The sequence below is a fragment of the Oratosquilla oratoria genome, chromosome 32 (assembly GCF_046742065.1).
Source record: "Oratosquilla oratoria isolate Oo_2021 chromosome 32, ASM4674206v1, whole genome shotgun sequence".
NCBI classification, from domain to species: domain Eukaryota; kingdom Metazoa; phylum Arthropoda; class Malacostraca; order Stomatopoda; family Squillidae; genus Oratosquilla; species Oratosquilla oratoria.
The window spans coordinates 47,694,794-47,706,548 of NC_134808.1; positions in this window are offsets into that span (position 1 = coordinate 47,694,794).

Sequence of the window (11,755 nt, forward strand, 5' to 3'; positions counted from 1 at the left end):
CCAGCTCATATGGGCAAGGAGCTGTGTGTGTGTGTGTGTGTGTGTGTGTGTGTGTGTGTGTGTGTGTGTGTGTGTGTGTGTGTGTGTGTGTGTGTGTGTAAGGTAACAGCATGACACCTAGGTCAGTCATGCACGACCTCTGAGCTCTCATCCGGGAGGGTAACAGCTGTTAATCACAAGTCCAACACGTGGTCCAAGACCATGTTGAATCACACGCATAACACACCCACCTCCACCATATAACCATCATCCACTCCCTCACTCCCGACCTCAGAGTCTTTCGTCTTTAGAACTGCAGACTCTCCCGTGACTTCGGCAGACTCTTCCAGAAGCTCTCGCGCTCGAAGTCAGGCGGGGAGTCCTCTTCGTCTTGTTCCCGTTCTTGCTCCTCGCCCCCTCGCTGGCTCACACACGCTAGCCTCGCCCAGTCCGCATAAAAAAGGGAAGGCAAACCTCTAGAGAATGAGGCTTTTGAATCTTGGTCATGTTTATTTTAGTCTTGCCATTGTACACCATGGGGTCTTTGTGTGTGTGTGTGTGTGTGTGTGTGTGTGTGTGTGTGTGTGTGTGTGTGTGTGTGTGTGTGTGTGTGTGTGTGTGTGTGTGTGTGTGTGTGTGTGTGTGTGTGTGTGTGTGTGTGTGTGTGTGTGTGTGTGTGTGTGTGTGTGTGTGTGTGTGTGTGTTCATACACAGATTATAACGTGGTGGTATGATATACTGTTTCAATCATGGTCTTATAAAAAAAAAATCTTTTCAAGAAATTAAAGAAAAAATTGTGGAAGCTTCTTCAAATAAAAAAATAATAATTTGATGATAAAAGAAGAAACTATCACAATATCAAAACCCAGAGTATTGAAGCCCCAGGCTTTACAATCCCCGACAGATAGTAACAAAGTCTGTACAAGAAAAGGTCAATTCACTTTGGAAAGAAAACTGAAGACATGATGTTCTAGAAAGACCGACTTGTTTGTGACGTTATGTCGTAATTTTTCTTTCTAGAATTAAACGACTTCTTGTTAGTTAGATCTAACCCATCTTAGACGAACTAGAAGTCAGTGTTCTTAGAGGCACTTAACACTACTAGAAATATAATTTTTTTTCTTCTAATGTTGATATTCTCTTTTTGGCTACATCCCTTATAAGGGAAAAAAGCCCTTGGTATATGTATGTATATATGTATGTATGTATGTATGTATGTATATATGTATGTATATATGTATATATCTATGTATGTATGATGTATGATGTATGTATGATGTATGTGTGATGTATGTATGATGTATGAATGTATGATGTATGTATGTATGTATGTCTGTATGTATGCATGTATGCATGTATGCATGTATGCATGTATGTCTGTATGTATGTATGTATGTATGTATGTATGTATGTATGTATGTATGTATGTATGATGTATGTATGTATGTATGTATGTATGTATGTATGTATGTATGTATGTATGTATGTATGTGTTGTGATATTCTCTTTTGCTTGGTATATTCCAAAGCCTAAAACAAGAGTAAACTAACTACATCCTAAACTTTCACCATTGCCCTAGGTACCAGGATAGCCCTAAGAGGCAGAACTCTCAGTTTAGCTTGTTTATCCACACCCTCTAGAGCTTAACTCTTTGTTCCAAAAACTAAAAAAAAATTATGTATTTTTTAAAACTCTTTTCACGATTATCTACGCCTTAAATTCCTTTTCAAAGAATGAATTTGTCTGTCTCCTCTGCAAGTGTCGCTAGTCTTCCAAAGAACAGAAGTTGGGGTCCACGTGTGCAATTGTTAGGACGCTTTCGTGCTAGACTCATGTTACTTCATGCGGAAGACATGTCGGTAACAAGTGTGGACACACACTAATGAGACTCGTAACCTTTTCATCACCGCGTTACAAATTTTTCCTGTCGACATTTGATTTTATCCACATTCTTTATACTCTTAGTATTCAAAGTACAGGGAGGTTTGAATATATTATTACACCTTCCAATAGAGGTACAAGTATTACAGTAATACAAAATACATGTCCTGTATTCAGGCTGTTTGTAAGTGTATGGGTGCATGAGAGTGTGTATTCAGGCAAAAGCATAGCAGGGTCTGTGCGACATGACGTCATCGAAAGGCTCGACAAATCAGCTCTTCTGAAGATGACTCTACAGCGATGGGGAACATTTTGTTCCAGTGTTCTTCTTTTGTTCTGTTGTTCTTACAGTAAATGAACTGAATCCAGGACATGTATTTTGTATTACTGTAATACTTGTACCTCTATTGGTAGAGGTAACAAGACATTTAGACCACTTTATACAATAAACTTGTGAATCCTCCCATCTGTACAGGTTACGATTTTCCCTTTTTATTATGCCTGTCGTCAGACGATTTTATTCATATATGATACTTCCCTCGATACCAACACAAGAATATAGAGATAGGGGAGACTGTAAGAGAGCATAAGACCTACACTAGACAGTTCCATGTCCCATATGACCTATCATCCCCATCCATAAAGTTATCTAACTTTCTCTTACAACAACCAACTGTTTCAGGGCTCACTAACTACGTGGTTAACAAGCCTATTCCATTCGTTAACTACTCTTTTGGTAAACCAGTTCTTGCTTTTGTCCTTCTTAGACATAAATTCGCCCAATTTGTACTCTTTAATTCCGGTCACCACTAAATGATTCCATTTATCATTCCATAATATCCATTTTCTATGTTACGAGGTCCTAGGAAGAGGAGGAGATGGAGGAGGAAGAAGAGGAGGGAAAGGAGGGGAAGGAAAAGAAGGAGGGGGAGGGGAAGAGAAAAGGATAAGGAGGAGGAGGAGGAGGAGAAAGAGGAGGAGGAGGAGGAGGGGGAGGAGGAAGAGGTGTTGGAGGAGGAGCAACAGCAGGAATACCAGCAGTAGCAGCAGCGGCGAAAAAGCCGAGGAGGAGGAGGAGGAGGAGGAGGAGGAGGAGGAGGAAGAGGAGGAAGAGAAGGTGCAACATCAGGAATACCAGCAGTGGCAACTAGACGATGAACCCGAGGAGGAGGAGGAGGAGGAAGAGGTGAGGAAGAGGAACAGGAACAGGAACAGGAACAGGAATAGGAATAGGAATAGGAATAGGAAGAGGAAGAGGAAGAGGAAGAGGAAGAGGAAGAGGAAGAAGGAGAGGAAGAGTAGAAAGGATACCAGCAGGAACACCATCAGCAGCAGTAGTAGAGCGAATAAGCTGGGGAGGAGGAGGAGGAGGAAGAGGAGGAAGAGGAGGAGGAAGAGGAGAAAGAAGAGGGGGTACAGCAGCAGTAACACGAGCGGCAGCAACAAAAGGAGAAACTCGAGGAGGAAGAGGAGGAAGGGGAGGAGGAGGAGGAGGAGGAGGAGGAGGAGGAGGAGGAGGAGGAGGAGGAGGAGGAGGAAGAGGAGGAGATAGAAGAGAAAGAGTAGGAGTAGAAATGGCACCAGTTGAAATACCAGCAGCACCAATAGGAGGGCAAGGAAGCCGAGGAGGAGGAGGAGGAGGAAGAAGAGGAGGAAGAAGAATAGGAGGAGAAGGAGGAAGAACAGGAGGAGGAAGAACAAGAGGAGGAGAGGAGGAGGATGATGAAGAAGAGGAGGGGGAGTAGGAAGAAGAACAGGAGGAGGAGGAGGAAGAGGAGGAAGAAGATGAGGAGGAGTAGGAGGAAAAACAGAAGGAGGAGGAGGAGGAGGAACAGGAGGAGGAACAAAAGGAGGAACAAGAAGAGGAGGAGGAGGAGGAAGAGGACGTGCAACAGCAGGAGCACCAGAAACAGCAGCAAGACGAGGAACCCGAGAAAGAGGAGGAGGAAGAGGAGGAGGAAGAGGAAGTGGAGGAGGAGGAAGAGGTGGAAGAGGAAAGGGAGGAGGAGGAAGAGGAAGTGGGGAGGAGGAAGAGATGGAAGAGGAAAGGGAGGAGGAAGTGGAAGAGGAGGAAGAGGTGGAAGAGGAAGTGGAGGAGGAGGAAGAGGTGGAAGAGGAAAGGGAGGAGGAAGAGAAAGTAGAGGAGGAGGAAGAGATGGAAGAGGAAGAGGAGGAGGAGGAAGAGGAAGAGGAGGAAGAGGTAGAAGAGGAAGTTGAGGAGGAAGTGGACGAGGTGGAGGAGGAAGAGGTGGAAGAGGAAAGGGAGTCTAGCTCTCCATATTTCTGTTCCCTTTCAACAATAAAAGTTAGCTGGAAGACGAAAACTCCAACTTTATCTTTCTTTCATTCAAAATGCACCCCTCCACCAAAACTTTACAAATAAAAATTATTCCTTATTTTTCACGAGATAACTCAAAATATTATATGTTATGAGCATGGACATCGACCCAAGATTTATTTATTTATTTATTTATTCATTTATTTTTTGCTATCTATTTTCATTTTAGTTTAGTTTATTCGTTTTATTTTTTACTTTAATTTATTTTCAATTTAGATTATTTCCTTTGTTTTATTTTTATCTATTTTCATTTATTTCTTTTTATTTTTTATTTTTTATATTATTTAATTTTATTTTATTTATTTCATTTTCATTTTCATTTTCATTTTTTTTTTTTTTTTTTTTGCTACGGAGGGACCCTCTCGCTTTAGATAGATTAAACTGATTTTATTCATTTTATTTTATTTGTATCTATCTATTTTCATTTGTTTTGTCCATTTGTTTTATTATATTTGTTGTATTTTATTTTATCATTATTTTCATTTATTTTCTATTTTCATTTATTTATTCATTTTTGCTAGGGAGGAACCCTCTCGGTTTAGATCAATTAAACCGATTTTATCTGTTTTATTTGTACATGTTTTCATTTATTTTATTCGCTTATTTGCTTTTTAATTATTTTATTTTATGTTTTATTTTATTTTTATTTTCATTGATTTATTTATTTATTTGTTTATTTGTTTTTGTTAGGGAGAGACCCTCACGATTTAGATAGATTAAACCGATTGTCAGGATTGAAAAGAATAAAATCAAACTCGTAAAGCAAAAGGAAAGTACTAATTCTAATCCCCTCCCCCCTCCTTTGAATTTCAGCATCTCCCTTTGTTCCTTTGTGGTTGACCAACACAAATACCATTTCTTTGTTTATTCCCAGCGTTTCGCCACTTTTGATGTTGTCTCTCTGTGCATTAACGTTCCTCTGAGAAATACCATTCCAGGTTTAGCTTCTTTGATGCGTCCGAAGCCTCGTTTTGTTCTTATCAAATCTGTTTTATAACCACCCCGCGGCGGCGTTATTTGAAGCGTGATTGTCTCGTATTCGCCTAGCTGTGGGTTCGAGTCCCGGACTTATTTCCAATTCTCAGCAATGGATTTAGTTACTTGCCACGACAGTCCAACTGCATTAGGGCCACTGCTACTCAGTGCCTCCTGGCGTAGGCTCCTCACCCTCTTCTGCTTCGTATTTAGATATGGTTTCAACAAGTGTGGGTGTTTAAGTGATTTAAAAACAAATTATTTGTTACACAGGGAGTTAATATAAAACGGAAACAAATGAATAATGGACGGATATAGGATGGAGGAATTGAGTGTGCGTGCCTTGAATGGCTACCCCTCTCATAAGAGGGATTAAGTTTTTTGACATGCAGATTACTATATAGATAGGGTTTGATTACCATTTTTAGATCAAAAAAAGGGTTTTCATCAGTTGTATTTACCAATAGGTCGTGCTTAATGTCCTCAAGTGAGACAATGGAAATGTCTAGTTTATGACACATACATATATGCACATATATATATGTACATATATATATATATATATATATATATATATACATATATATATATAAGTACATAGTGTGTGTGTGTGTGTGTGTGTGTGTGTGTGTGTGTGTGTGTGTGTGTGTGTGTGTGTGTGTGTGTGTGTGTATGTATATGTACTCGTACATTCATTCATTCCTGTAGTAGTTTGTGAGAAATAAAAAAGTACATAAACAATAAATCAGATGAAACGAGCAATTGGAACGTTTTCATATATACACACGCATCTAGAGTCATCAAATACCAGAGGTGCCTAAAGAGAGAAACGTATCTACGTTTGTCTTCAGCGAGATGAGATAAAAGATGAATAAGGAAGGGGAGAGAGAAAATGAAATATGACAAAGGAGAAAACAGAAAACGTAAGCATTATGATGATGACGAGTATGGATGAAGAGGAGGAATGGAGGAGGAAATGGGGGATGTTTTGTATAAACACGAGAGTTTAGAATCTTGTGAATCTAGATGAAAATATGTGAGGAAAGGGTATTAGTATTTGTGGTTTGTTTCCAGCAACAAGGAATTCTGTATCTGGAGACTGTATTTATTTGTGTGTTTGTTTGTTCGTTTATTTGTCTGTTCGTTTGTTTATCTATTTGTCCATTTTTAGAAGCTCTGCTATGGGATTCGAACCCTGGCCCGTGCGTCGATAATCACGAGGCCAAGACGCTAGCGACCATGCTACATGGGATGGTTCAAAAGGACTGTACTAGTCCCCGACCACGCTTCACGTAACATTGGAAGATCTAGTCTCATTTTCATCCAATTCCCCGGGTCAGGGTTCGAATCCCATGGCAGAGCTTCTAAAAATGTTCAATCTGTCTCTAACATACACAACTTATCTATTTGTGTTTATTCATTCATTTATTTTTCATTTTGTCTATATATTTGTTTATTTGTGTATTTACTTATTTGTGTAATTGCTTACCATTTATTTACTTGTTTATTTATATATGTATTTATCTAATTCTGTTTCTCTTCTATTTATTTGCTTTACAATAATTTATCATTTTATTTATTTTTGTGTTCTTCATTTCTTTTTCCTATTCTCTTATCTATTTATATATCTATTTATCCATTTACTTGTTTATTTATGTATTTATTCGTATATTTTAGCCAAAGTTATGAATTCTGATACACGGAATTGATGACTGTTCTTCTCCTCAGTCAAAGTTTAAGGCTCCATATATTATACTGGATGGAAGCAGGACAATTGCCCCACCGGGCAATAGACCCTGGACAATTGGCCCACCGGACAATTGGCCCCCGGACAATTGCCCCCAGGACAATTGGCCCCCGGACAATTGGCCCCAGGACAATTGCCCACTAGGATAATTGCCTAAGGGGCAATTATCCGGGGGGCACTTGTCCTTGACCTATGCTGGATGTGATTAACAGCCGCTGTTTATTACGCCCACTGGCCATTTCAGACCTTTTTTTTGTCCAACCACAATAATGCAAGTCACTTTCATATATTTTATTTACTTATTCTTTTATCTATTTTTCCGTGAAGTGAACTTAATTTCTTTATGTGTTAGAGATTTATTTGAATGACTTATTAATTTATTCGTTTGTATATTTATTTATGTACTTGTTTATCTTATCTATTTTATCTATGTCTATGTATTTATCATATTTCATTAATTTTTTTATATATTTATTCATTTATTTGCTTGTTTATCTATTTATTCATTTATTTACTTACGTTTTCATTTATTTATCTATATAGTCATGTACGTACTCAGTTACCTATCTTTTTCTATTGTTTGCGAGATTACTTAACCAAAGACCTTATGCAAGAAATACCTTGTCACGATTTCCTAGAAAAGCTTAGTCAAATGACATTTCTAATTCCAAATAAGACTTTATCCTGAGGCTATTGAAGCGTTATCTAACCATTCAAAATAAACAACAATAATCTCATAACTTGTATTTATTTTAATTTTCTCAGATTGCACCTTTTGCGTCATTTTGGTAAATAATATTATGGAATATCAACCACCAGTTCATTAAGGCTGAGAAATCCCGATAATTGAAGGAACTTAATTTGGCGAATGTCATCGCAAAATTATATTAGTTTGGGGCACGAGCGCCAATATATTTTACACACAAAAAAAAAAAAAGGCAAACCCGATCCAAAATGATAAAATGCAAATCCTTTGGTCCCCCCATCGTCCCATATACAAACGCGAAAATTTATTCCCTCCAAAGTTTTGTGTATTTCCGAAACGTTGGCAAATTAGGGAAACAGGTAACAAGAATTGTATGATAGAATTGTGTATAAACTTATACATCTAAACGTACTTGTATAACAGTAAACGTGTGTGTACACATATATACACACGCACACACATGCACACAAACACACACACATAGTATTATCCTTCCTTCGGGCAATATATGAGCTCTGAGTTCTCATCCGGGAAGATAATACCGGTCGATCACAATTCAAACACGTGATTCAAGACTGTGGTGAATCACGCATACACACAAACGCGCGCATACACACACACAAAACACACACACACACACACACACACACACACACACACACACACACACACACACACACACACACACAAGACAGGAAATAACTACATATGATTCAATTAATACTGGACAAAAGTTGGGATCAAGTTATAAACAGAGTTAACCTCATTTAAACCAGATATTTTTTTTAAACCGAATAACATAGCCTGGCATTACTTAGAACACAGTCCTTAAAGATGCTAAAAGATAACCTCATATTCTAAGATATTTTGACTAAACGAGAACAAGACTTACAGAACTGGAGGTCATTCTAAAATATTGTTTTTTTTTTATCTTGGAATCTACTATTGGTAAACAATGATTAGAGGATATGTACATTGCTGGCAAATAAATATCATCATGTTTATTTGGCAAACCTATGTTAAACAAGAATATTTTACAGTAGTTTTGGTTCTACATAAATTTAACTCTATCAAATAAACAAAACTAGTATAAAGACTGTATAAGGGAACGGAGAGGTGAGGGTCGCCGACTAAACAAGAAGCGGCTTTGCTGTGAATATGCTGTGTCTTGCTGCATTGCTTCTGATCCAAGACAGTGGACGTGATACAGGGATGACCTGTTATCCATGAGGAGCTAAGATAAGAGGGAGGAAAGGGAGGTGGGAGGGAGTAGGATAGGTGGGAGTAGGTACATATCTCTGACTTGGCTACCTCTATTGTAAGGGGGGAAATCTCTTAGTATATAGAATATAGATATAGTATAAAGACTGATGGTGATGTAGTTTGTAACACTAGAAGGCTTCACTGTATCGGAGAAATAATAACGGAAATAAAGAGAAACTGTATATTTCGACTACTATCTGTAGTCCTCTTCAGCAGAATGCTTACAGAAAGTTAAGATACAAGTTTATATAGGGTGGTGAGGTGAAGGCTTGTTACAGAATTCAATGGTAATATCAACATTGCAGGAAAGAAAGGGAAGGGAAAATATATATTTTATTTGCAATGCCTATACTTCTATATTCTATATTTAACCAATATTATGTCTATTCATGCCGTGTAGCAGTGTCTATACTTGATCAATTTTACTAAATATCCTCTGTTCATGACTCCCTATCTTTTCTTTGTATCAATACGTAGATTTTGTTACATATTAATGATACTACTTTTTACTTATGATAAGTAAATACTAGATTCATAGAAATTATTTATCAACACAAAAAAAAATTGAGAAACACCAACTTTATGACGAGACGAAACGCCAAAGACGAAAGAAAACAATAAACACGAAATAAACTGAAAAAGAAAGATTGAAAGAAATGCAGATTCTCAATTATATCATCTGGAATTGGCTTGAGGGAAAATCATACATTTCTCACCCGTGAGAAAACGTGAGAAAACGTGAGAAAGCCTTGGAGATAAAGCCAAGAAGAGGGAGAAAATGGTAAATCAAATAAAACAGACTCAACGTATCTGCCAATTGGCGGAGACCTTGGACAAAGGCTCTCGCAAGAGAAGGAATATATCTTTTGCCATAACACTTGCGCGAGAATGTAAACACATGCACAATGCAAATGCGCGATTGCAGGAATGTATGCATGCACATATACACACGTACATACGTACGCTCTCTCACACACACACACACACACACACACACACACACACACACACACACACACACACACACACACACACACACACACACACACAAGATGGCGTTGTGGTTAGAGTTCCCGGCCGTCACTACGGCGGTCCGGGTTCAAATCCCGTCCAGGGCTGAAATAATTTCAGTATCGCTGCGCTGCGAGTCGTTACTCAAACTCTCATGGGCGGAGAGTTGCGTGGGTGTGTGCGTGTAAGTCACAGCATTACCCAAGGATCAGTCATATATGAGCTCTGCTCAATCTCTTCCGGGAAGGAAATGGCTGTCGATCACGAGTCCAACACGTGATCCAAGACTATGGTGAACCACACACAGACAGACACAGACACACACACACACACACACACACACACACACACACACACACACACACACACACACACACACACACACACACACACACACACACATGGATATTCTTGTCATCTTCTATGTTGACTTCTCATACAAAAATAGATAAATAAATAGATGAATAAATATATAATTTCATCTCAATTTTGATACATTATTCATGTGAATCTGTAATCAAATGTTATGTATTTCCTCCCTTCACGGCTTACACACTTTTACAATGTGCTGCCGTCAGCCGATTTTATTCAGGCGACGGAAACCCCCTTATAACCTCAAAGACAAGATTAAAGTCCCTCAATAAACCCTTTTTACTAATAATCAAATTAGCGAAAGGGTTTAATGATTTTATTCTGGTATGGTCGCCGGCGTCATTTCCCCGCATTGCAGTATTTCAGCTCTGAATGCGAAATTAAACAAATGAAATGAAATAAAAATAAAAACTCGAGGCGAGTTAGATGTTTACTTTTATCAAGACTAATTTTTTTTTTTTTTTTTTTTTTTTTTTTTTTCTTTCGGACCTTCTTGGTACTTCTATGGGAATGGAGGTCAATGAAAGATCATCTCCTTACAGTTGGATGAATATATACACACACATTTTCACACCATTCATTTTTACTTACACTGTTACACCCTCGGACATTTCACACACACCGAAGCTGTATCTGACATCTACAAAATTGTTTAAATAGCTACATTACAAAAATTGCAAGTTATTGTATACTGTGATACCTATTCTTTATATGTATACCGCCAGCTTCACCCCAAGAGTCACATTCCTCTGAAGAAGCACAGAGCGAAACCGGCCAGGAATAAACTCAAAAACTCGGAACTAGACCCGTAACTTCTTTTCCCACCTTCATCAACATATATATATATATATATATATATATATATTTATATATATATATATATATAATATATATATATATATATAATATATGTGTGTGTTGTGTGTGTGTGTGTGTGTGTGTGTGTGTGTGTGTGTGTGTGTGTGTGTGTGTGTGTGTGTGTGTTCTGGTTGAAATCAAATGCGCTCGTTGCTTCCACAATCCTCAGGGTGGTATTCTTTAACTTAATAAATACCTTTCTATTGTTAGCAGAAAGCGTCTGGATGTAGCTATTGATTAAGCCAACAGTACGAGGATAAAGACATCTCACCGTTGAATACCGGCTAATCGTATTCTATGAAAATAACAAGCTCAGATCCGTTGATTTTACCATCTAAACTCTCGAGTTTTTCGCCTCTTTAATGAAGCATCTTCAGAGTGGAAATTACAAAAATATCAGCAGGTCCTTTCAGTACAAAGTCGGAATGGAAACAAGGAACCAAGGATCGATTTATTAGCATTATATTGACGAACATGTTATGAAAACACTCTTACAACAACTGATAAAACACACATATATACTCCATAAATCCTCTACCTTTAAGAAAATATAGATTTCTTAGGTAGTGTCCATCACTTGCCAGCAACCACAACTTAACATCTAAGCCGAAGATTTTACTCTCCC